Here is a 23,214-nt window from a genome sequence, read left to right as displayed (position 1 = left end):
ATCAATCTATATATTATGATACCTATATCTATCTGGATATCTATACCTATCTCAATCTATCTATAGCTATACCTATATCTGTCTATATATTACTATACCTATATCTTTATCTATCTATACCTATATGTATTATTGTACTTATACATATATCTATCTAGATATAAGTTATAGATATAAAATAATATTTAAAATTTCAGCCTTCACTTTAATCATTTTTTTCTGGCACAATAATATACCATTAAATCTATATGCCATAATTTGTTGAGCCATCAATTTAAGTGTACCCACTTTGCTTTCACTTCTTTTGCTATTAAAAAAAAAATCACGTGCTACGTTCAAGACAATGAGTCTTTGCTGAAATTACAGCATAAGGATTTTAGAGTTGAACATTCCATTAGAGATCATTAGGTCTAGCTCACTCTGCCTTCTAGGTGAGGCAACCACAGCTTAACGAGATAAGGGGACTTGCTTAGTTCCCAGAGCTAGAAATGGCAAAGCTGGTGCTAGAACTCAGAACTGCAGACTTCCAGTCTTTCCTCCTTTTTCCTGCTCTAATGCTTATCTTCCTTACTAGTGGTCTCTAAGGTTCTCAAGAAGAGAAAAGCTTGTTTTTCTTTTTCTTTTTCTTTTTCTTTTCTGTAATCTCGCCAAAGATTGTGTACAAAGTACTTGTAGACACAAGTGGTTTTGAGCAGCTAGGCCAGTCGCTACTGCAGGGGTTCCACAGTGTTCCAGTCAAAGGAGCTCAGAGATAACATGTAAATCTTGACTTAAAAGAAACAAAAGGAAATAAAATTACATCTGCTTGCCTTTTTAACTGCAGACTTTTAACAGGTATTGGAGGTCCAGGAGGTAATGCAAGAATATATTTACTCCTTAACTTGAGTTTGCTGCAATTACCTGGCTTTCCCTTGTGTCTGGTTTTGCTGGGTTTTAATCAAAGACCATTTTTGCGAACAATCTCATACTCAGATTAGAATTCAACCTGAGAAATACTCAAGTGAAGCAAAAAAGAGGCTGTCCAAAAGCCTTCTAATGAAAGAACAGTAAAGGAATCAACACGTTGGAAAGGCAGCCGGTATTGTGGACAAGAGGGCTAAACCTGAAGTCAGGAAAACATGGGTTCAGTCCTACCCCTGAGATTTAACTGTGTGATCATGGGTAAATCACAAAACCTCTCTGGGTCTAAATTTCTTCCTTCAAAAAATGGGGATTATAATAATACCTAACTCCAAGGGTTATTGTGAAGCTCACGTGAGATAATGTTTTTAAAGTGAACATGAAAGAAATATATTTAAAAGAAACATTAGGGGCAGCTAGGTGGTGCAGTGGATAGAGCACAGGCCCTGAAGTCAGGAGGACCTGAGTTCAAATGTGGCCTGGACCAAATACTTGACATTTAACTAGCTGTGTGACCCTGGGCAAGTCACTTAACCCCAATTGCCTAAAAACAAAACAAAACAAACAAAGTAAACATTAAAGCTGATGTATGTCAGCTGTAACTCTTTTATAATTAAAGTGTTTTCTTTTCATTTCCATTTTCTAAAGGTCTAAAGAAATAATGAGTATGTAAGGAAACATCCTTAAGGATGGATCCATATAATGCCACATATTTAAATGGCAAGATTAAAAGATTTGGTCAGGAACAGAATAGGAGTACCTCCCTAAGTAGGGATGAGCTAGAAACCAGTTCGTAGGATTACAAAACTAGAGAAGGGATTCTTAACCTTTTTTTTTTTTGTCATGGACCCTCTCCTTCCTTTGGCAGTCTGCTGGAGCCTATGAACCCATTCTCATCATGGTTTGTTTGTTTGTTTTTCCAGGAGATACTGTTTTATTTTTTTTCTAATTACATGTGAAGACAAATTTTAACATTCATTTTCATATAAAATTTTGAGTTTTATCATATAGACAGTCCCTGTCCTCAAGGAGCTTATATTTTAATGGGGAAATAACATATAAAAAGATCTGGAGGGAGGGGTAATATAGCAGGTGAGGAGAAGGATTCCAGAGAGAGCTCCAGGAAGATAGAAGTGAAGCCTGGCTGGGGCTTTTTCTAAAATGGCGGCTATCAGAGAGGGTTGAATGGAGCTCCACTATTAAGGAGAGCAGGGCCCTAGAGCTGAGCCTGAGGCTTTTCTCCTTCTCCCACTGCCTTTCAGCTTCTGTGTTCCTGACCCCATTTCCCTTTGGCTGGGATTGCCTCACCCCAAATCATGACCTTTCTGCTTCTGACCCTATTCTGGTAACTTGACTCTGATTCCTGATTACTTCCTGGCTTCCTGGTTTGATTTTGGCTTTCTTGACCCTGGGCTGTGTCCTGACTAAAATTACCATGGGCTTAATGATGGAGCAGGAAGGACCTTATAGCCCTTTACTTTCCATTCTTCCTCTCTGCTTCCGTTATAGGAAATGGAGGGTGGACTGTGGACTCTTAGAACTATGGCGCTCACAGGTCAAACTGTGAGAGAAGGAATCCAAAGGAGTTCCAGGCCAGTGGCTAACACCTCAGTCATTCAATAAAATTTAATAATCACCTAGTGTGTACCTGGCACAGTATTCAGTGCTAGGGATACAAAGAAAGGCATAAAATGGTCCCTGCCTTCAAGGAGCTCACAATTCAATGGAGGAAGCCAATATAATATAGTAATAATAGTAACTAACTTATACATAGAGCTCATTTTGTGCCAGGCACTGTGCTAAATGCTTTAACAATTAACATCTCATTTGGTCCTCACAACAACCCTGGGAGGTTGATGCTATTATTATTCTCCCCATTTTACAGATGAGGCAACTGAGGCAAACAGAGGTTAATTGATTTGACCAGGGTCACATAGCTAGTAAGTGGAAGAGGGAGGGTTCACCAAGTGGGGGCACAATGAAATCCAGAGGAATGTAACCAGGTAGGAAATGATGAGGTGGCTGCTCTGGGTGCCCTCCTGGGTGGATCTGGAAGGGCCTTTCCTAATATCCACTCTCTACCTTCCCCAATCAGAGAGAGGGAAGGAAGGGCGCAGGAACAACCTCAATGGGATAAGTACCTGTGAGCCCCAGCAAGAGCCAGTACAGAATCACAGATGTAGAGCTAAGAAACTTTAAGAAATCATTTAGGCCAGGGGTGCCAAACATCCTGCCCACAACACTCCCCAGTGTGGCCTGAACCAGATTAAAATGTAATTAGGAAATATTTAACAAAATACATAAAAGTACAGTAGAACATAGATAATATGAATATGTGGTTTTCTAAGTCACTATGTGGGACACCTAGGTGGCAGTGGCCTGGAGTCAGAAAGCCTCTTTTTTTGAATTCAAGTCCAGCCTCAGACACTTACTAGCTGTGTGACCCTGGGTGAGTCACTTAACCCTGTTTGCCTCAGTTTCCTTATTTGTAAAATGAGGTGGAGAAGGAAATGGCAAACCACTCCAGTATCTTTGCCAAGAAAACCCCAAATGGGGTCACAAAGAGTCAGACACAAATGAAAATGACTGAACAAAAACAAGTCAATATGTAGCCCACTGAGATCCTTATGTACAGTTTAGTGGCCCCTGTTTCTATTTGAGTTGGATACCACCGGTCTATCCTATGCCTTTCCCATTTTGCAGATGAGAAAACTGAAGCCTAGTTTGGTTTTTCACATTTATATAATCTTTTAAGATTTCTAATGGTGCATGTTCTCATTTCACCCTTACAACAACCCTGTGAGGTAGACACCATTATTATTCTTGTTTTATGGAAAAGGAAATCAGTTCAGAGAGTTCATGACTTTGAGTGGGTGCCTATATCATTTATACACTAGACTTATGAGAAAAAAAAACAAAACACAGGTCATGAGCTTCAGGCATCTTGCCAGTCTAGTAGCAAGATTGCAGTTTTTAGTAGCCAGTGAACTGGTAACTATTTTGGAACCCATCTAAAGGCAAATATATTTCACATTAAGTTAACTTCTTCCTTTCCTTTTGTGAAGTAAAGTTAAATCCCTTGGCTCAGTGTCATCTCAGTCATATCTTGGAAATTTCTTTTTGGTCTGAACAGTTCCATTGAACAATGCAAATAAAGTAGATACAATCCCATAATTACTTATGAAAATTAGATTTAGTTGTGGATATGACTCAAAGGTTTTGCACTCCTTCTAGTAGACTCATTTTGAATTAGGTAGACTTGCTACCTCGGATTCCAGCCAAAATTCACTTTTTTTTTTTTCATGAATCATAAATCCAGGGTGGGGTTTCTCCCTCTCTGTCCCCAAGCTGGATCAGGAGTACAATGTAATCACCATTTATTATCAGAAGGTAAGAGCACAGACAATGAGATTTAGATAGGTGAAAACCATGAGAAATTGTGATTCTTAGAAAGAAACTCAGGCTTGCAGGAGAAGAAAGAAGGTGAATAGGTACTAGAAAGTTGAATTTGGAAAAAACAGGAGAAATTATTATAAGATTCTGGGGTCATAGGTTTTGTGCTGGAAGGAATCTTAGGCAGAGAGGTAACTCAGTGGATACAGCACTGGGCCTGGATCCAGGAGGACCTGAATTCAAATTTGGCCTTAGACACTAACTAGCTGTGTAACCCTGGGCAAGTCACTTAACCCTCTTTGCCTTAGTTTCTTCCTCTGTAAAATGAGCTGGAGAAGGAAATGGCAAACCACTTTAGTATCTCTTTTTTAAATTTTTATTTAAAACATTTGAAATATATAGAAATCAATACTTATCAAGTTTGACAAGCATTTTACAGTAGTTGTGGTTATCCATCATTTTTATATCAAATATAACATACAATAGAACTAGATTATTCTGCCTTTTCATATAGGAAAAAAAAGACATGACCACTCTTTGTCCATCAGACCATGGCAACTATATTTTATTCCAGAAGCATAGCCACTGAATATATGAAGTGAAAAAATGGTAGTCAAATGGGCAGCACTCCAGTATGTTTTCCAAGAAAACCCCAAATGGGGTCACAAAGAGTCAGAGGAGACTGAAAAATGACTGCACACACACTAGGGGTCTTAATCATCATTTAATGCAGTTCCTTCATTTTACATGAGGAAACTGAGGCACTGTGTGATAATCTGACTTTGCCTAAGGATACTGATAGTAAGTGGAAGTCAGAATTGGGTTCTCTTTCCACTCGCAAATATAGAGGAGAGAAGGATGACAGTAGAGAAAAGGTAAAGGACCAGTAGCCAAAGAGAAACATGGGTAACAAGAAACCAAAATTCAAACTGAATGTTGTATTTTCATCACACTGAATGATATGTATCTTGCACCATTTTCATGTTGGTTATCTAAAAGATAGGCCACCACTGAAGAAAAATGGAAAGTTATAGAAGAAAGATACCATTAAAAAAAATCAATCAAATTGGTGTCAAGTTTAGTTGAAAGAAAAAAAACATAGGAAAAAAAAAGGTGGGGAGGAGGTAGCGTAGAAGATTTCTGAGCCATTGTCAGTGATCTTTGAAAGCTCTCAGGGAATTTAAGATGGTCAGCAAGACAGGAGTTGGAAAAATGTTGTTTCAATTTTCATAAAGGGGAAGAGGGTGGAGTCTCCAAACTAGAGACCAGTGAGCTTGCTGTCAATTCCTGGTAAAATTCTATAAAACGTGATTAAAGGGATGATTTGGGAGCACTTAGAAAAGGAAGCTGTGATCAAAAGCGGCTTCATCAAGAACAGGTCATAGCAGACTAACCTCATTTCCTTTTTATGTCCAGCTTACCTGCCCCTCAATCTGCATTTCAGGGAACTTCGGTATACACAGTATACTAAGACTTCCACAAAGTATTTGACAAAGTCATTCATTCTAGACTTGTAGACAAGATGGAGAAATGGTGTGGTTGGGAAGATTTGGAACTGGTGGAAGAACTGGACCCAAAGAAAAGTCATTGATAGGTTGACGTTAATTTGGAGGGAAATCTGTAATGGAGTGTCCTAGAGATCTATTTTTGAAGTCGTGCTGATGAGAATTTAGATAAGTGAGTTAGAGGAAGGCACAGATGATGCATAATCATCAAACTTGAAAGTGACACAAATAGGAGGGATTGATAACGCACTAGATGACAATGACAGGTTGCAAAAAGACCTTTATGGGCTAGAACAGTTGACCAAATAGAATAAAAGGATGACTATAAATTTAAAGATCTACTCTTGAGCAAAAAAAAAAACAAAACAAAACTACAAGTAGAGAATGAGTTGGCCATGGTTAGACAACAGTATATGTGAAAAAAAAAAATCTGGAATTATTAATGAACTGAAAGCTGAAGAAGAGTCAGCCGTGTGTCTTATTAGCCAAAACGACTAACACTATCCTAGGCTGAACTGAGAGGCACTGAGATGTCCTGGAGGGAGGTCACCATTCCCCCATCCCATGCCCTAGTCATAGTACATCTGGAATACTGTGCCTAATTCTGGGCCTCACATTCAGGGAAAGCCATAGAATTACTAGTGTGATTCACAAGACCACAACAAAGCTGGAGATAGGCCTGGTGAGCATGTCATATGAGGGTCAAGTGAAGGACCTGGGGATCTTAGAAGACTCAGGGGCAGCATGATAGCTGTCTTCAAGCATCTGAAGGATTATCACGTGAAAGGAAAGAGATTGGACTTGCTCCCCTTGGTCCCAGGAGATAGACCTATATCTCAAGAAGTTGAAGAGTGAGTAGATAATGAGGAAGGGTTGAAACTTCAGGTGGAAACATCTTTTTCAAGGACTTTGGCCAGACCTGGAAAGGGCTGGAGAGGTAGGTAGGTCATCAAGGCCTTTATTTCATAGATGAGCACTCTAAGGCCCAGCAAGATTAAGTGACTTGCCTAGGGTAACAAAGTTAGTAAAGGCCTGAGGCATATTTTAAACCAAGGTCTTCCTGACTTCAAGTATGGTATTTATGCAGCTTCCCCATGCTCCTTCCTTCTCAAGAAGGAAAGAACATAGATGAGATAGGAACATGGAATAGGAAGGTACAACTGGGGACTTGATTTAAGAACAAAATAAGTAGAACAATCGCTTTGGGAAATCAATCTATTATTAAACAATAAATAAACATAAGCTCCTACCATATTCCAGGCACTGTGCTAAGCACTAGGGATACAAAAAGAGGCAAAAGACAGTCCCTGCCCTCAAGGAGCTTGCAATCTAATGAGATATTAATCAATAAATAAGCATTTATTAAATGCTACTATGAAGTATGTACTGTGCTAGGAGCTGGATATGCAAGATAAAAATGAAGCAGTCCCTGCCCTCAAGAAGTTTACATTCTTTTGAAGGAAAATAATATGCACACATATAAATACATACAAAATGTATACAAAACAAGATTCGGGGCAATTCGGAGGTGGAAGGAGTTAATAATGAGCATCATCAAAACTTCTCTCCAACATGTGCATTCCCACTAACAATGCAGATCACAAGAAATCTACACAGTCTGAACTGCAGAGATTCTTGCCCGAGTCTTCCCAATTTGCTGGAGGCCTTCTTCTTGGCATCTTAATAGATACATAATAATTCAGTTTAATCAATCATCAATGTTTATTTTTTTTTAACCTTGGGATCCTTTGGATCTAAAGTTTTGATGTAAATGTGAGCTGTGCTTCCTAGATATATATACCTGCTGATATTTTTCCTGGTAGTTAATAAATACATTAATATCCACCAAGTGGTCTGCCTTGGGCGGGGAAGGGTTCTTTAAGGAGGAGAAATCATCAGAAGACTTAATAAGAGCACTGCAATATATACTCTCTAACTAATGTTATCTATGCAGTGGCTATTTGAATAACTTTGATGTCATTGCCTTGCCTTTAGAATTCCAAAATTCACTTGACTTTGAAATCAAAGTATACAACTCCTTTTTTTGTTGTAATATCAAATCTATATTAAAATTTTATCAAAAACTGAACAAACAAGAGGAAAGGGCACACTTTGCCTAGGATTTTGATAAAAATTTAATTTGTTTTCAAATATTTTATTATCTAAGAAATATATCAAACATAAACTCACTATGAATACGGTATATATTTTACTGTTTATTTGACAGAAACCTGACATTTTGCCCTGATAGTTTTATATTAACATGTGCATTTTAAAAGGCAGTTTTGTTATTATAATGAAAGGGGAAGACAGTGGACCAGAATTTAGAAGGTCTAGGCCCTAGGCCCTAGGCCTTCCTCTGCTACTGATTATATGTCTTGATTTATTTTATTCACCTTTATTTCTGTTTCCCTATCTAAAAACCAGGTATAATATATGCCCCAACCTAAATCCTAATTCCTGCAAGCATTGTCTCTTAAAACCCTTCCCAATCTATCCAACATTATTCTATGGCCCCCCCCCGCTACACTCTACAGTACATCCAGACTCATCGTCTTCATGTTTTTCTCACACAACAATTCATCTTTCACCTACGTGCCTTTACACTGTCCATCCCCCACCCCCCATCTAGACTACACTTTCTCTTCTCCTACATTTTATATTTATTTTGTGTCTATATTTGTACATACTTACATTGGTATTCACTCTTTCTCACAATAAAATCAAGACCTTTAAGGCAAGGCCTGTTTCATTTTTGTCTTAGTAATCCTAGTGCCTGACAAGTAGTAGATGCCTAATAAATTTTTGTTGATTGACCGATTAACTGGTTGATTGGCTGATGGAGAATAATTGCGTTTGGAGAATTAGAGAATGATAGCGAATCAACATCTAATCATAATGTCTTATTGTCTAGGAAAAGGTCATTAAATGAAATTTCATTTAATGCATATGATACAGCCTTCTACAATGGAATGTATGCAGGCAACGGTGGTATTCTTTTCAAAAAAATAAAATGTGTCTTAGCACCCAGCATAGTGTCTTGGTACTAATGGTTTGTAGTTGTTCAATAAACTTTTTCTGTTAAATGATCCAATAAGGAACAGTCAGAAGATAATACATTATTGTGGTCTTTTGTTGTACCTATTTCTGCAAGGAAAGAAATATTTCCATTTTTTAGGAGTAGTCTTTGGAATGGAAGCTCTCTCCCCCCACTCCTTCTCCTTTTGTGTCCCCCAAATTCCCTTTTCTTCTTTCTATTTCTCCTCCTCCTTCTCATAACATTTATATAGCATATTTCAAAGCACACACACATATGTGTATGTGTATGCATATATATATGTATTACATAATTCTTCAAGATATTTGAGTGTTTTCACAAAGATACATGATGATAATTTTTCAGTGGCAGCAAATGGTGGCCAACAATATTTCTCTTTGACTTAATCTGGTCAAACTTCAGAAAGGAGTTGAGATTTCAAGGAGTATTTGATGGAGAAGCACAACTCCTCCATCAAAAGATGGGTACCTCTGGGTATATCCAGGCTGTAAATACAAGGGGCAAAACTGGCAAATTTAGGTAATAATGAAGGTCAGTGGAATGTAGATTTGTCTCAGGGGAGCAGAAAAGAAACCAGCAAAAATTAGTGGAGTCCCTTCATAATGAATGGTCTTCAAATTGAAGGTCCTTAAAGAAAACCAGGAATTAGGGGAAGTTAAAGAAAGGAAGAATGTAGAGAGTGAATGAAGGTTTGTTTGTCTGGGTTCCAGTTTTCAGAAAGAAAATGAAAAGCTATCAAGAGAAGACATTGCTGAGAGATTGGCATCTATAAGAGGAGGGAAGGAAAAGCAGAGCCCTAATGACAGTAATACATAAAAAATGAGCACATGAACTAATCCAAAGACGATGCTTAAAATTACATTTTTAGTGGTGTTTTTCCCCCAGAATTATTTCAAGAGGGGGAGGAGTGGAAAAGGGAGGAGGTAATTTATGGGATGTACCTTAGGAACTATTATTAGAGGAATAAAAGACAGACTTACTGGCAAATGTAAGTACCTTAGAAATGCAGTAATTAAAAGATTCTATAAGAAAAGAAGCAACCCAGAATGAACAGGCTTCTCTTAACCTATTATAACTTGCAACTCACATTGCACTTTCCATTTTCCACTACACAAAAAGCCCTGAAACTCATGGATGCAGACAACATAAATGTTGTGTTTCCCTATGTGTGTAGCTTTGGTATTCTTGTGATTTGTCCTTATGTATGTCTCCAAGTCAACATTTTCTATATAGGGGCAGAATTTCCTTTTGCCCTGTTGAGTTCCCATATAGTGTTCTTTTGAAAAAAAAATACTTAGGAATATGTCTCAGCAGATACTGATAATTTTTTTAAATGGTGGTGAAATGTGCATATTCCTGAAAGACTGGGCTAACATTTAAATTAAAGAGAGTGAGCAAATGAAGATATAACGTTAAAATTTTTTTGAGAACTAGATATGACATAAGAGATGTGATAAATCAATTATTGAGTAATTATCCATTTTTTTAAAAAAAAAAGCCATTTAACTACCTGATCAATTTGAAGCAGTCTATGGATAGCTGAAAGAGCTAACTTGAAGTTTAAAGAATCTCATGATTATTGTGAAAAGTTAATGGAGATATAAAAAGGAAATTGCCACAGGTAAAATTTTTCTAAAAGAATCTAGAAGCAATCTATAAATACTTCATTAGAAAAATACAGCCTATAATGGAACGATTAAGAAAGGAATACAGTAGGCTGTATTTTCCCTAGAGCTTAAAGTCATTTCCCCTGTAGGGTATGACAATTTGATAAAATTACAGGGAGGTGAACTTTTTTATTGACTGGGGCTACTTTGTATCTTCTGATGGAGGGTGTATATTAGGCCATTGGGCTTGTGTTTGAGAAGACTGAGAATATATCCTTAGATTGTGAATGAATAGGTTTGATTTATGTATCGTGGGTCAGAGCTTTTCCTCTGGAGAGTCTGTCTCTCTCTTTCCTTTATAAGAAACTTCTTTTCAGAGAGAACTAGATAGAGAGCAAAAACCAGAGATTGGCAAGAAGACCTATGTATGCTGAGAGACGCCTGTGTAGCACACCCTCTTTCTCCCCATTGCCAGGAGTAATCCATTGAGCAGGAAGAGCATATTGATAAGGTTCACAATCTCACCTGTGTGTCCAGAGAAGTGGATATGAGAAAGTGCTGAGGCCTCTCAACCATGTGTAACCCCTAGAATTACTGGACTCTGAGATTCTGGTCCCAGCTGGAGAGAGGCCATGGCATATCCTTTCAGTCCAGCGGGTAGTAACTGTGGATAAAGAAACTTTGTATCTGAGGAGTAAGAATTCTCAAGCTACATCCCTCTGTAGGAGTGTTGAATTTCTGTACTGAGGATGTAGCATATGGCCCCAGGGTTAGAGAAGCAGCAAGAAACCAGGATGTGACCTATGGAATAGACAAAAACCTGGAATATGCCTTGTCTACTATTATTGGGTCTGATGGGAAAGGGGATTGCTTCTGCAGCAACCCAGAGTTCTTAGGGAAATCCAAGTGCTTACAGTAGTACCATAAGGCTAGACAACTATATGGATCCTGAGGGTAAAGAAAAGAATCACTAGAATATTTCCCTTCAGAGAGGATGCAAACCGAAGACAGTGTTAATGGCCTACAAGATGATGGAGATCTTTATTGGGAAGATGGCTATTACCGGAGAGGGAAAAGAATTATATCAACTATTAACGAGTCATTGTGAGTCTTCTCAGTGTTTGGTTTTTTGTTTTGCTTTGTTGTTGTTTTTTTGTTGTTGTTGTTATTGTTTTGGGGGAGCTTGGGAGTCATTTTTGGTGAGGTGACAGAAAGGTATATCTTATGCCTGATATACATTGTCAGTTCTTGCAAAGAATTTGACTTCTAGCAAAGAAAATGGGGACCCTTTTTTCTCAATCAGTGAAGACATAAACTATAATCTGGAGTTCCCTGAAGAAATTCAGGGTGGAAACAAAAAAGCCAACAATGTGATTTGGGGGAGACCACCCCAAAGATGGTGCCAGCCTATATAGTAACACAAGAGCTTGGTTTGCTGGATTATGGATTACACCTTGGGGGTAGCTCGTCTCAAATTTTATTTTTTTGACTTGTTTTGACCCTCCTAACAGTTTCCTGTGGGAACTTCAGATGTGGCCTATGGCTCAGCACTCCAAACCCTAAGCTCACACAGAGATGCTGATTAAAGTGAAAAAAAAGATTTAGAGCAGTGATTCTTAACCTTTGTTATGTCATGGAGCCTTCTGACAATCATCTGGCGAAGCCTAAGGATCTTTTCTCAAAATAATGTCTTTAAGTGCACAAAATAAATTATATAGTATTACAAAGGAAAGAATAATATTGAAATACAGTTTTTTTTAAAAGTTCGGGGTCCCCAGATTAAGAACCTCTGATTATAAGGTCTCCAGATTACTGGATAGATCCTCAGTGGAATATTGATGAGAGAACATGGACAAGAATCTCTCAGAATTAGAAGACATTGATAGGTTAAGATATACACCAATGGAGGGCTCCATTGTGGCAGCTTAGGCATTTCTCAAGTAAAGTAACATTGAACAGGAATGTACCTTCCCTGAGGAAAGTTCATGCACTTCCTTGGACAGTTCTAATTTGGTCACTTGGATAGACTTGAAAACAACCCTTGCACCAGAAGAAAGTTCAATAGTAATTCCAAAATCAGGGTTGTCAGAATAGGAAGCAAGCAAACCAAACCTACCTGGATTGTCAAAGTAGGAGGGGACAACCAGACCCAGAGGGAGAGCAGAACGGCACAGTGTTCCCTTGGGGGATAGTGGTGTCTCAGAACCATTGAGGAAACATGAGAGACTCAGAGCTAGAGAGGACTTTGGATATTATCCAATAACCTAATTTTACAGATGAGGAAATTGAGGCCAAGAGATAATAAGTGACATTTTCCAAGTCACATTCTACCACAGAGGGAAAATATCAGGCAATATTTTTTTAACTCTGGCTGGTGGTGGATAGCAGAACTTAGAAGGACTGAGGGGAAAGGAGTAGTACTGGGAAAGTTAATGGAGAAGGCTATTGTGACATCTTTTTAAAAAATAAGTTTAACTGATGCTTTTTGTGGTTATGACATAGTTACTTTTTACCCTATCCCGTGTAAATGAACCCTTCCTTCTAAAAGAGAAAAATGATAGCAAAATTAAAATTAAAACCAAGGGACAGCAACCATGTCTGACAGTATATGTAACATTCTATACCTGCTTCCTCTCAGTGAGGAAATAGCTAGTATTTATAAGACATTTTAAGGTTTGTAAAGTGCATTGCATATATTATTACATTTGATTATAACCTAGCCCCATCCTAATTTTCAGTGTCAGGAATGTTCTTTCTCTTCCTACTACTGGTAGTACTACTACCAGTAGACTGCTACTTCTTCTTTCAAGTCTCTACTAAAATACCACCTTCTACAGGAAGCCTTCTCCAATCCCTCTTAATTCCAGTGACTTCCCACTGTTAATTATTTCCTATTTCTCCTGTATATAGCTTTATAGATTTTTAAATTTTATATAATGTATATATTTATTCATTTATATAATTTATTTTTATTTACCTCTTGTTTCCCTCATTAGTTTATAAGCTGTCTTTGGCCTCTTTTTGTATCCCTTGTGTTTAGCATAATGCCTGGCACATAATAGGTGCTTAATAAATGTTTATTGATTGATTCTCACAACAACCTTGTGAAGTGAATGCTTTTATTGTCCCCATTTTTCAGATAAGGAAACAGACTTGCGACTTGCCCTGGGTCACAAGGCTAGTAAATTTCCAAGGTAGGATTTCAACTCAGGTTTTCCTGAGTTCAAATACAAAACTCAGTCCTCTCTGAAAACCACATTGGTCATAACAATTGGCTTTCACTGTTCTCTTGGTTTGCAATATTTAGTTTTTGTGTACAAGTGTTGTTCTGTTACTGATTACTTTTCTCCACATTAGTTCATATCCATCTTCCCATGTTTCCTTCATTTTTTCACGTTCATCATTTCTTATGACAAAGTAGCATACTGTTACATTCATATACCACAATTTGCTCAGTCATTCCCCAGCCCATAGGTGCTGACTTAGTTTGTGGTTTTTTCACTACCACAAAAAATGTTACTGTGAATTCAGACCCAAAAATAAAATAAAATTGAATTAACAAAAATAAAAGTGATGATATAAATGAATGAACCTTTTTAAATAGCACAGTAGAGTAGAATGAGTGTTGGATTTGGCTTTCTGAGATAATATTTGTAAAACACTTTGCCAACCTTGAAGTACTATATAAATGCTATTATTAATGGCTGTGTGATCCTGGGCAAATCACCTGACCTCTCCGGGCCTCAGTTTCTTCATCTGAAAATTGGTACAATATTTATACAGGGATTTTTTTTTAAGTGTTACAAACTTTAAGTGCTACAGAAACATGAGCATTATTATTGTTTTTGAATGAATGAATAACTCATTAAAACTTAAGAACCTGTAAATTATTTCTTTGATGGACAACATAAATAAAAGAGTAATTGTTTTTGTTCTAAGTGTGTATGGAATACCACTCTAAAAAGTCTTTGAGGGTAAACTCAGGAAAATACATGACATATTTGAAGTGCTTTTTTCTTTTCTTTTTTTTTTTCTTTTTGGTGAGGCAGTCGGGGTTAAGTGACTTGCCCAGGGTGGCACAGCTAGTGTCAAATGACTGAGACTGGATTTGGATTTGAACTCCGGTCCTCCTGACTCCAAGACCTGAGCTCTATCTACTATGCCACCTAGCTGCCCCTGAAGTACTTTTTTCTTTCAATAAATGTGCAAGGTATTATTACAAAATATGTACAAATAAGATGATATATAATAAATATAATATAAATAAATATAATAGATATGTATCCATTATAAAATTAATCCCAAAATAATATTTATTACATTCATTCAAATAATCATTATGAAATAATTTCATTATAAATTTTAAAATTTGTAGATGTCTTTTAGATTTTTTAAAATGCTAAATCAGAAGACCTAAATTCTTGCCCTGTTACTAACTAGTTAAGTCACCTAGTCTAAGTCATTTGACCCATCTGAAACTCAATTTCTTTTCTGTAAATGTGGTCTATAATTTCCCCCCATTCTTTTAAGTATCTTCCCCTCCCTGAGTTAGCTTGTAAAGCAATCACTCAATGCTTTTGAAATTTTGAGACAGTGTAGTATGATGAAGGGTGGTAGAGAGATTTGGATATGAAGCCTGCTTCAAACATTTACTAGATGCATTAATGTGGACAAGTGTTTAAGCTCCCAGAGCCTCAGTTTCCACATCTATAAAATGAAGCTAATAACATTTGTAGTACCTGCCCAGCAGGTTTGTTGTGAGTATAAAATGGTGTGTGTGTGTATGTGTGTGTGTGTGTGCACATATATGTACATGTGTACATACACACACATACATATCACATTTGGAAAACCTTAAAGCACTATAAAAATTACATAAAGTATATAAAGTACAATAGAAAGCTATTGTTTTTATTCTCATGGGATTGTCCCAGTGGCACCCTGAATTTACTGTGCACTTGTCATGGTCCACCTGCTCGTCCTGCCCTCATCTTCCTATGTGCCAGATCTGCTTCTCCAACTTAGAAGTTTAGGAACTGAAGAGTTAGAGTTCAAATGTTGCTGATGGTGAAAATTGATTGTAACAGCAATGTTGACAAATTTGTTCCTTTACATCTATTTTTGTCCTGTTGCCAGTTTCATCTATAAATGCTGTTGAGATGATGTGGCTCATTAGGGTCTAATGCCAAGCTTTCTGTAGGCTTGTTTTCACTGTTTTATGAGGTGATACTACTTATAATTTTCTAGCATCCATCTCTGTAGTGTTTTAAAAATGGATTTGCATTCTAAACCAGCACAGTCCTTGGCTGTTTTCTCTCTTTACTTGGCAAGGAGATCAAGTGTGTGCTGGCTAAGGAAATTTCTGGACTTTTATGACCTCCTCCCTCTGGCAATTAGGCATTTTCAGGAAATGATGATAATCAAGATCAGTATCTTTGCCTTTTACCATAGCCTGCTTTTTGGTATCAATGGTTCATTTGAATAGGTCAAGTTGAAATGGTTACGGTTCTTTTGATGCCATCTTCTCATCTTTAGCCTTTCTTCCCAGTGGAATCTAAGCTCCTCTGACAAAACACAAACTCCTTAGGGATTGTTCCAATTTCATTTTTGTATCACCAGGACCTAGAATAGTGGTCAGCACATAGTAGGTGCTTTATAAATGCTTGTTGGTTGGTTAATTGCAATTTGTTGTTAAATTTGACCTTTGCTGTAACTAGTCAATAGTCTGATTTCACATTAACAGTTGATTCTATTGTGACTTCCACAATAACCAGCCATTTTTGTGTTTATATTTATGTTATTGTTGTTGTACAGTCATTTCAGTCACGTCCGACTCTTTGTGACCCAGTTTGGGTTGTTTTTTGCTTTTGTTTTCAGCAGAGATACTAGAGTGCTTTGCCATTTCTTTCTCCTGGTCATTTTACAGATGAGGAAATTGAGCCAAACAAGGTTAAATGATTTGCACACAGTCACACAGCTAGTAAGTGTCTGAGGTTGGATTTGAATTCAGGTCTTCCTGACTCCAGGGCTAGTACTCTATCCACTGTGCCACCTTGCTGCCCCATTTAGGTATACTCAATCTGTTTTTCTGTGTGATGTTTAGCACCTTATAACTCTCCTCTGAAAGGCAATATTCATGACTTATAGGCATGAAGCTTTTGAGTCATCCAGCTGAGTCCTTATATACTTCTCAAACCTGACTTCTGTTTCCTATCACGTTGCTGATTATACTTTGTGTCTACTTTTACTTTCAAATCATTGAGTCTCAGTGCCTGCGCTGATTTGGTTTGGAGAATCATGCTTGGTTCTTCATAGAATTTGTTTCACGAAAAACTCCTTTGCCATTAGAGCTGTCCAAAATTGATGGGCTCTCCTTCACTGGAGGTCTTTACACAAGGGCTGGATCCCTATATATTGGGTATATTATAATGGAGATAATTTTTGTTTATGGGTTGGACCAGACTGTCATCAAGGTCCCTTTCCACTGTGAAGTTCTGTGATTCTGCCTTTTTATCCTCTACAACCAATATTGGCGCATAACCTACAACTATCTTTATGGCAGTCTTTCATCTTCTCAATCTAAGCGCTGCAATGGCCAAGTATCCCAGAGATGATATTACTTGTGGCCTTTGGATACAAGATGAAATCAACTCCACTGTCTGCTTCATCTGCTTTTCCAAGGAAAACCTGTGGGCCATCCTACCATTCTGTAACTTCCTTTTGTCCATCAGTCAATAAATATTCACTAAGAACCTACTACATGGGGACAGCTAGGTGGTGCAGTGGATAGAGCACCGGCCCTAATTCAGAAGGACCTGAGCTCAAATCCGACCTCAAACACATAACACCTGCTAGCTGTGTGACCCTGGGCAAGTCACTTAACCCCATTGCCTAGCCAAAATAAATAAATAAATAACCTACTACAGTTATCTCTTCCACATCTTTGGGGTTAGGGACCTGGGGCCTCAGTGATCTGGAAAATCTGAGTAAAAAATTTTGGCCCTCCCTTTGTACCAGAGAAGTCTGAATTTTTTCTTTTTCCTTTAGGGGTGTTTATTGTAAAATTTGGGTTAAGTATTTGTGTTGTCTGTTGACTTTCGTGTGTTGTCTGTGGCTTCCGTAAAACTCCCCCCAAATTCCCATTTAATTTCTTGTGCCAACAATATACCCAAACTGTGATGGGAAAAGTTGAGCTGTGGAAGGGATAACTGTATATGTCAGGCACTGTGCTAAATGCTGGGGATACAAAAAGAGACAGAAAATCCCTGTCCTCAAGAAGCTCACAGTCTAACCAAGAGAGGCAACAAGCAAACTAATATGTACAAACAAGCCATAAATGGGATAAATAGGAAATGAATAAGAAAGAGAGGGTACTAGAATTAAGAGGGATTGGGAAAGCCTTTCTCTAGAAGATGGAATTTTAATTGGGACTTGAAGGAAGCCAGAGAATCAAGGATGTGGAGATGTGGAAGAAGAGCATTCTAGGCATGGGAGAGAAAATGCCAGGAGCCAAGAGAAAGAGGGTTTTGTTTGTGGAACCACAAAAAGCCTAGTGTCATTGGATTAGAGTAGATGGGGGTAGTAAGAAATTGGAGGAATAGAGAGATAAGAGGAAACTAGGTTATGAAGAACTTTGAAGGCCAAACAGAGGATTTTGTATTTGATCCTGGAGGCAATAGGGAATCACTAGAATTTATTGAATAAGGGGGTGACAAGGTCACCAGTACTTTAGGAAAATCACTCTGGTGGCTGAATGAAGGATGGATTGGAGTGAGGAAAGACTTGAGGCAGGCAGACCCACCACTAGGCTATTCCAATAGTCCAGGTGATGCTGTTGGACTGGTAGAAAATGGGTCACTGAGTGCTAAAAATTGCACAGTTTTTAAACCTTTTATAATAAACATAGTTAATTCTTGATACGTTGACTGTGAGATCTTTGTCCAATGGCTAAGAAATTAATAAGCTCCTGGAAAAACTGAACCATATCAATGTGAAAAGTCACACAATCAATGAAACCAGAAGACAAAAACATTCCATGGATTTAATTCCCATCTCTATGCTGATGAGTCTCAAATCTACCTAACCTGCTCCAACCTCACTACTGACCACCAATCTTGCATCTCCAACTGTCTTTCAGACACCTCAAACTGTTGTCCAGTAGACATCTTAAATGTGACACACATTTAGTCCAGATGATGGGACCTGCACCTGGGGGGTGGTAATATCTAGGGAGAGAAAGGGGGCTTATCCAAGAAATGCTGCAAAGGTGAAATTGACAGGCCTTGGTAATAGATTCCATTTGGGGGATGAGAGTGAGAAATTGAGGATGACACCTGAGTTTTGAGATTCAGTGACAGAGGATGATGTTGCCCTCGACAGTAATAGGAACATTAGAAAGAGGTGAAGGTTTAGGTGGGGAAATGATAAGTTCAGTTTTGAGTGTGTCACATTTAAGATGTCTACTGGACAACAGTTTGAGGTGTCTGAAAGACAGTTGGAGATGCAAGATTGGTGGTCAGTAGTGAGGTTGGAGCAGGTTAGGTAGATTTGAGACTCATCAGCATAGAGATGGGAATTAAATCCATGGAATGTTTTTGTCTTCTGGTTTCATTGATTGTGTGACTTTTCACATTGATATGGTTCAGTTTTTCCAGGAGCTTATTAATTTCTTAGCCATTGGACAAAGATCTCATAGTCAACGTATCGAGAATTAACTATGTTTATTATAAAAGGTTTAAAAACTGTGCAATTTTTAGCACTCAGTGACCCATTTTCTACCAGTCCAACAGCATCACTGTGGAAGTAGAAAGGACATAGACACAAATGAGACCCAATTTTAAAATTTTTTCCTCGCTTCATGAGTTGCCATGTCTAAAGCATTTGCTACCTAATGGCCAACCAATCGATGATAAGTTTCTCCATTTTTATCTACTTTGGCCCTCAGCAGACTCAGTCCATTTCCAGGATTATATGGGAAGCTGTTCCAGCTATTTGCCAGAGCTAACAGTCACCTTGCATAAAACTAGGTTTACCACCACACCACAAAGAGGCATTTGAATAAGACTTTTTTTAAAAAAATCTAACATAAAAAGAAAAAAAAAAACATTTAGATAAACCATTTATAATGATGCTTAGAATGTTAAAAGTAATATAATGTTATACTCAAAACAAATAAAAAGGAGGCAGCTTGGGATAGTAGAAAGAGCTTTGGTTCTAAGCCAGAGGATCTGACTTCAAATCCCAAATCAGCCGTTTACTATCTGTGTTATTTTGGATGTCACTTCAGCTTCCTATGCCTCAATTTGTCCCACTTATAAAATGGAGGCATCTAAGATCCCTTTCAGCTATAAATGTATGACCTTACAAAAAAAATGCAATCAATCAACAAACATTTGTGAAACCCTGACTATGTTTTAGGCATGGTGCTAAGTGCAGTGAATAGAAAGAAAGACATTATCTGTGCTCTCAAAAAGCTCACATCCAAATGGGGGAGACAATGAAAAGAAACAGGTTGATACAAAAAAGAGTAGATAAAAGGTAGTTTTAGAGGGAAAGGGGAATGCAGTATGGAACAGTAAAGTCCAGTAGTATGACTGTTGGCCTCATTCTGCTTCACCTCTTCCCACTACTTAAACAGCAATCCCATAAGCTTTCCCAAACTTGTTTTCGTATAATCACAGCATTGGAAAGAAGTTTAAAGGTCATCTAACCCTACCTCCCTTACATTTGCGGGAATATTTCTGTAGATAACAATTAGTACTTACATGGTAAATCTCAGAAGTCCCTAATTCACAGGATTATAGGGTCATATAGGGACTATAACTCTATCAGTGCAGCTCAAGACTGAATTCTCCCATCTTTTAGTAGTCACATGATGCTTGTGGTCAAATTAAGCCACTGATTAAATATAGAATCCACAGCTTTTTCACATAAAGAGCTGCCAAGTCAGATCTCTGCTGTTCTGTACTTGAGCAACCGATTTTTTTGGAACCCATATGCAAAATTTCATGTTTATCATTATTAAAGTCATTTTGTTTTATTCAGGTGTTCTACATTGTGACATTTTAAATTTTCTGCCATCTTTCTATTAACTATCCCTCTCATTTTTGTGTCCTTTTGAGATCTGATAAATATCCCTTCTGTATCTCCACCATTCATTGCTAACATTTTTGAACAGCCCAAAGGTCAAGGGCAAGGACAGAGGCCAGTGGCATCACAATTGAGACATCCCTCTGGGTTCATACAGCACCTAAATTAGTCAACGTTATTGAAATTGACTTGGTCAACTAGTAGTACAGTTACATAACAGTTCTAATAGCCAGTCTTCAAGTTAGCAGTTATCAATGTTTTATCCTCAAGGTAGATAAAATGGTAGATTCTGTCAAATGAGTTGATTAAATTAATATACACCATGTCTGTGTTATTCATCTGATCTGCCAACATAATAAACCTATAAAAAGGGAATTGAGGTTAGTTTGGCATGACTTGTTCTTAGTAAATCCACTCACTCTAAGTAGACACTCACTTCTTTTCAAAATGTTCACCAACAATCCATTTAATAATCTGTTCTAAAATTTCTTACCAACCTCAAACTAACTTAATAATAACATTGGTCAGAAGTAAATGGTGTCTTCTAGTTTCTGGACTCTTACCATCTTTCAAATGTATTGGGTTCTTTCCCAATCCCCTTTAACTGGCAATGTAATTATTTGTAATTACTTTTTTTTCTTTTTTATAGTATTGTTGGAGGAGAAGGTAACATACACCATAGACCAGGGGTGGGGAACCTGTGGCCTCGAGGCCACATGTGGCCTTCCAGATCCTTGGGTACGGCCTTTTGACTGAGTCCAAGTTTTACAGAAGAAATCCTTTTATTAAGAGGATTTGTTTTGTAAGTGAGGATTCAGTCTATGGCATAGACTAACACTTTCTTTCCATCTTTCCATCTTTTCATGTATGTGGACATATAGATGTGTGTATATATGCATAACATACACCAAATGCCTATATATGTGTGTGTATACTTACATATGTATGTATATGTATGCATATACACATATATATGTATATATGCTCACATATATATGTATACAGTACTTGTGATCATTTCATTAGTATAGAAATGAGGAAATGTAGGCAATACAGATCATCGTCTGGAACTTATCATCTTAGAAAACTGCCTGGAGCACTGAAAATTTAAGTGAATTACCTAAGGACATTTAGCCAGTATGTGTTAGAGAGGATACTTGTGCCAAGTCTTTCTGAAGATGAATTTGTTTCTGTCTATTACTATTTACTGTCTACTGCTACTACTGTCTACTACTATTTTCTGTCTACTGCTCTGTGCTGCTTCTCTATTATTAAATTATTAAATTTTATTTTATTCTTTTTTGTGGAAGGGGCAAAGATATCAATCATCTACTTTACATTTGTTAATTTAATTTGCATGTTTCTATTAAACATTGCATTCCCAATCCAGTGGAAAGTTTCCCAGGTTCAGGTACTAGTTGGGTGCTAATGAGATAGATGACCATATGCAAATCACCAAACCTAATTTCTTCACTTGTAATACTTCCATTAGAAGCCCACCTCCGCCACTTAATACCTGCATAACGTGATTCACTTAATCTCCCCAGTTCTCAGTTTCCTCAGTTGTAAAAATAAAGGGTTGGGCTACAAGGCATTTGAGGTGACTCTTGACCGAAGTCAAGGACACTAAGAGGTGGTGATGAAGAGGGAGTGCATTCTGGGCATAGTGGACAGCCATTGCAGAACATGGAAATGGGAAATGGAGCACCGCAGATGGGGAACAGCAAGAATGCTAGTATAGCTGAATCACATAGTATGTAGAAGGGAATGCCTATGTGTAAGAAGACTGGAAAAGGAAGAAGGGATAGGGCTGTGAAAAAATTGCAGAATTTTTTTTAACTGTAAATATCCTGTCCCTCTTCTCCTGCTCATTACACAGAGAAGTTCATGACATTTCAATGATAATATGATTTAGCAAGTGTCTTTCCTAAGGATAAAAATGCCCTTCAGGGTGCAGTAGAAGTCTTTTATATCTGTGTTCATGCCCCAAAAGAAAGTGATGGAAAGTAGAAAGCCAAAAGGACCTGGGAAAATGGTGGTCTGAAAATTTGGGGTGAAACATTCTTTCCCCCTTTAATTTTTTAAGGTACTTTCAACACCCTCTTCCTGCCAGAGGGGTGATGGACCTAAAACACAGAATGAGACATACTCTTAGGACAAACCTAATGGTTTGTGGGACTTTGCTTTGTTGGAATATGCATATTTGCTATAAGGATTTCATTTTTCATTTGTAAAAAATTGTTCATTGAGGATGCAAAGATCATAAAATGCTTGTAAAAACAAACAAAAAAATACATTTAAGACTGTTTGTTATAAAAAACCTTAGCAGGCGAACATCTAGTTATGCTACAGATAAATGTTTCCTTTGGGGAAGAGAGATTCATTCAGTTCAATTCAACAATCATTTATTAGGGTCTACTGAAATTGTACTAGGCACTGGGGATACAGAGATAAAAAAAGAACAGTCCCTAACCTCAAGAAGCTTAAATTCTACTGGAGGAAGCATCATATATCTAGATAAGTATATGTATGTATGTGTATATATGTACCTGAACATATGTATATATACATATATATGAATATGTACCTATTTATGTGCAATATATAATAAACTATGTAACAGAATATATGATATATAAATAAATAGTTTATATAATATACA

General features: G+C 37.5%; 1 protein-coding gene and 1 non-coding gene across 3 annotated transcripts in view; one reads left to right on the top strand and one right to left on the bottom strand.

Moving 5' to 3' along the window:
• Positions 1 to 23,214, top strand: part of ADGRL2 (adhesion G protein-coupled receptor L2) — an 834,153-nt gene that overhangs the window by 534,377 nt on the left and 276,562 nt on the right. The gene's annotated exons all lie outside the window — the stretch shown is intronic.
• LOC114051568 lies at positions 4,781 to 4,918 on the bottom strand. The gene has a single exon (XR_003570176.1). It is a non-coding gene; the product is annotated as a small nucleolar RNA SNORA29 (small nucleolar RNA).

This window comes from Vombatus ursinus, unplaced genomic scaffold, assembly GCF_900497805.2.
Source record: "Vombatus ursinus unplaced genomic scaffold, bare-nosed wombat genome assembly UNPS02014803.1, whole genome shotgun sequence".
Classification (NCBI taxonomy): domain Eukaryota; kingdom Metazoa; phylum Chordata; class Mammalia; order Diprotodontia; family Vombatidae; genus Vombatus; species Vombatus ursinus.
Note: the sequence above shows the minus strand (reverse complement) of the source record. Positions and strands in the feature narration are given on the sequence as shown.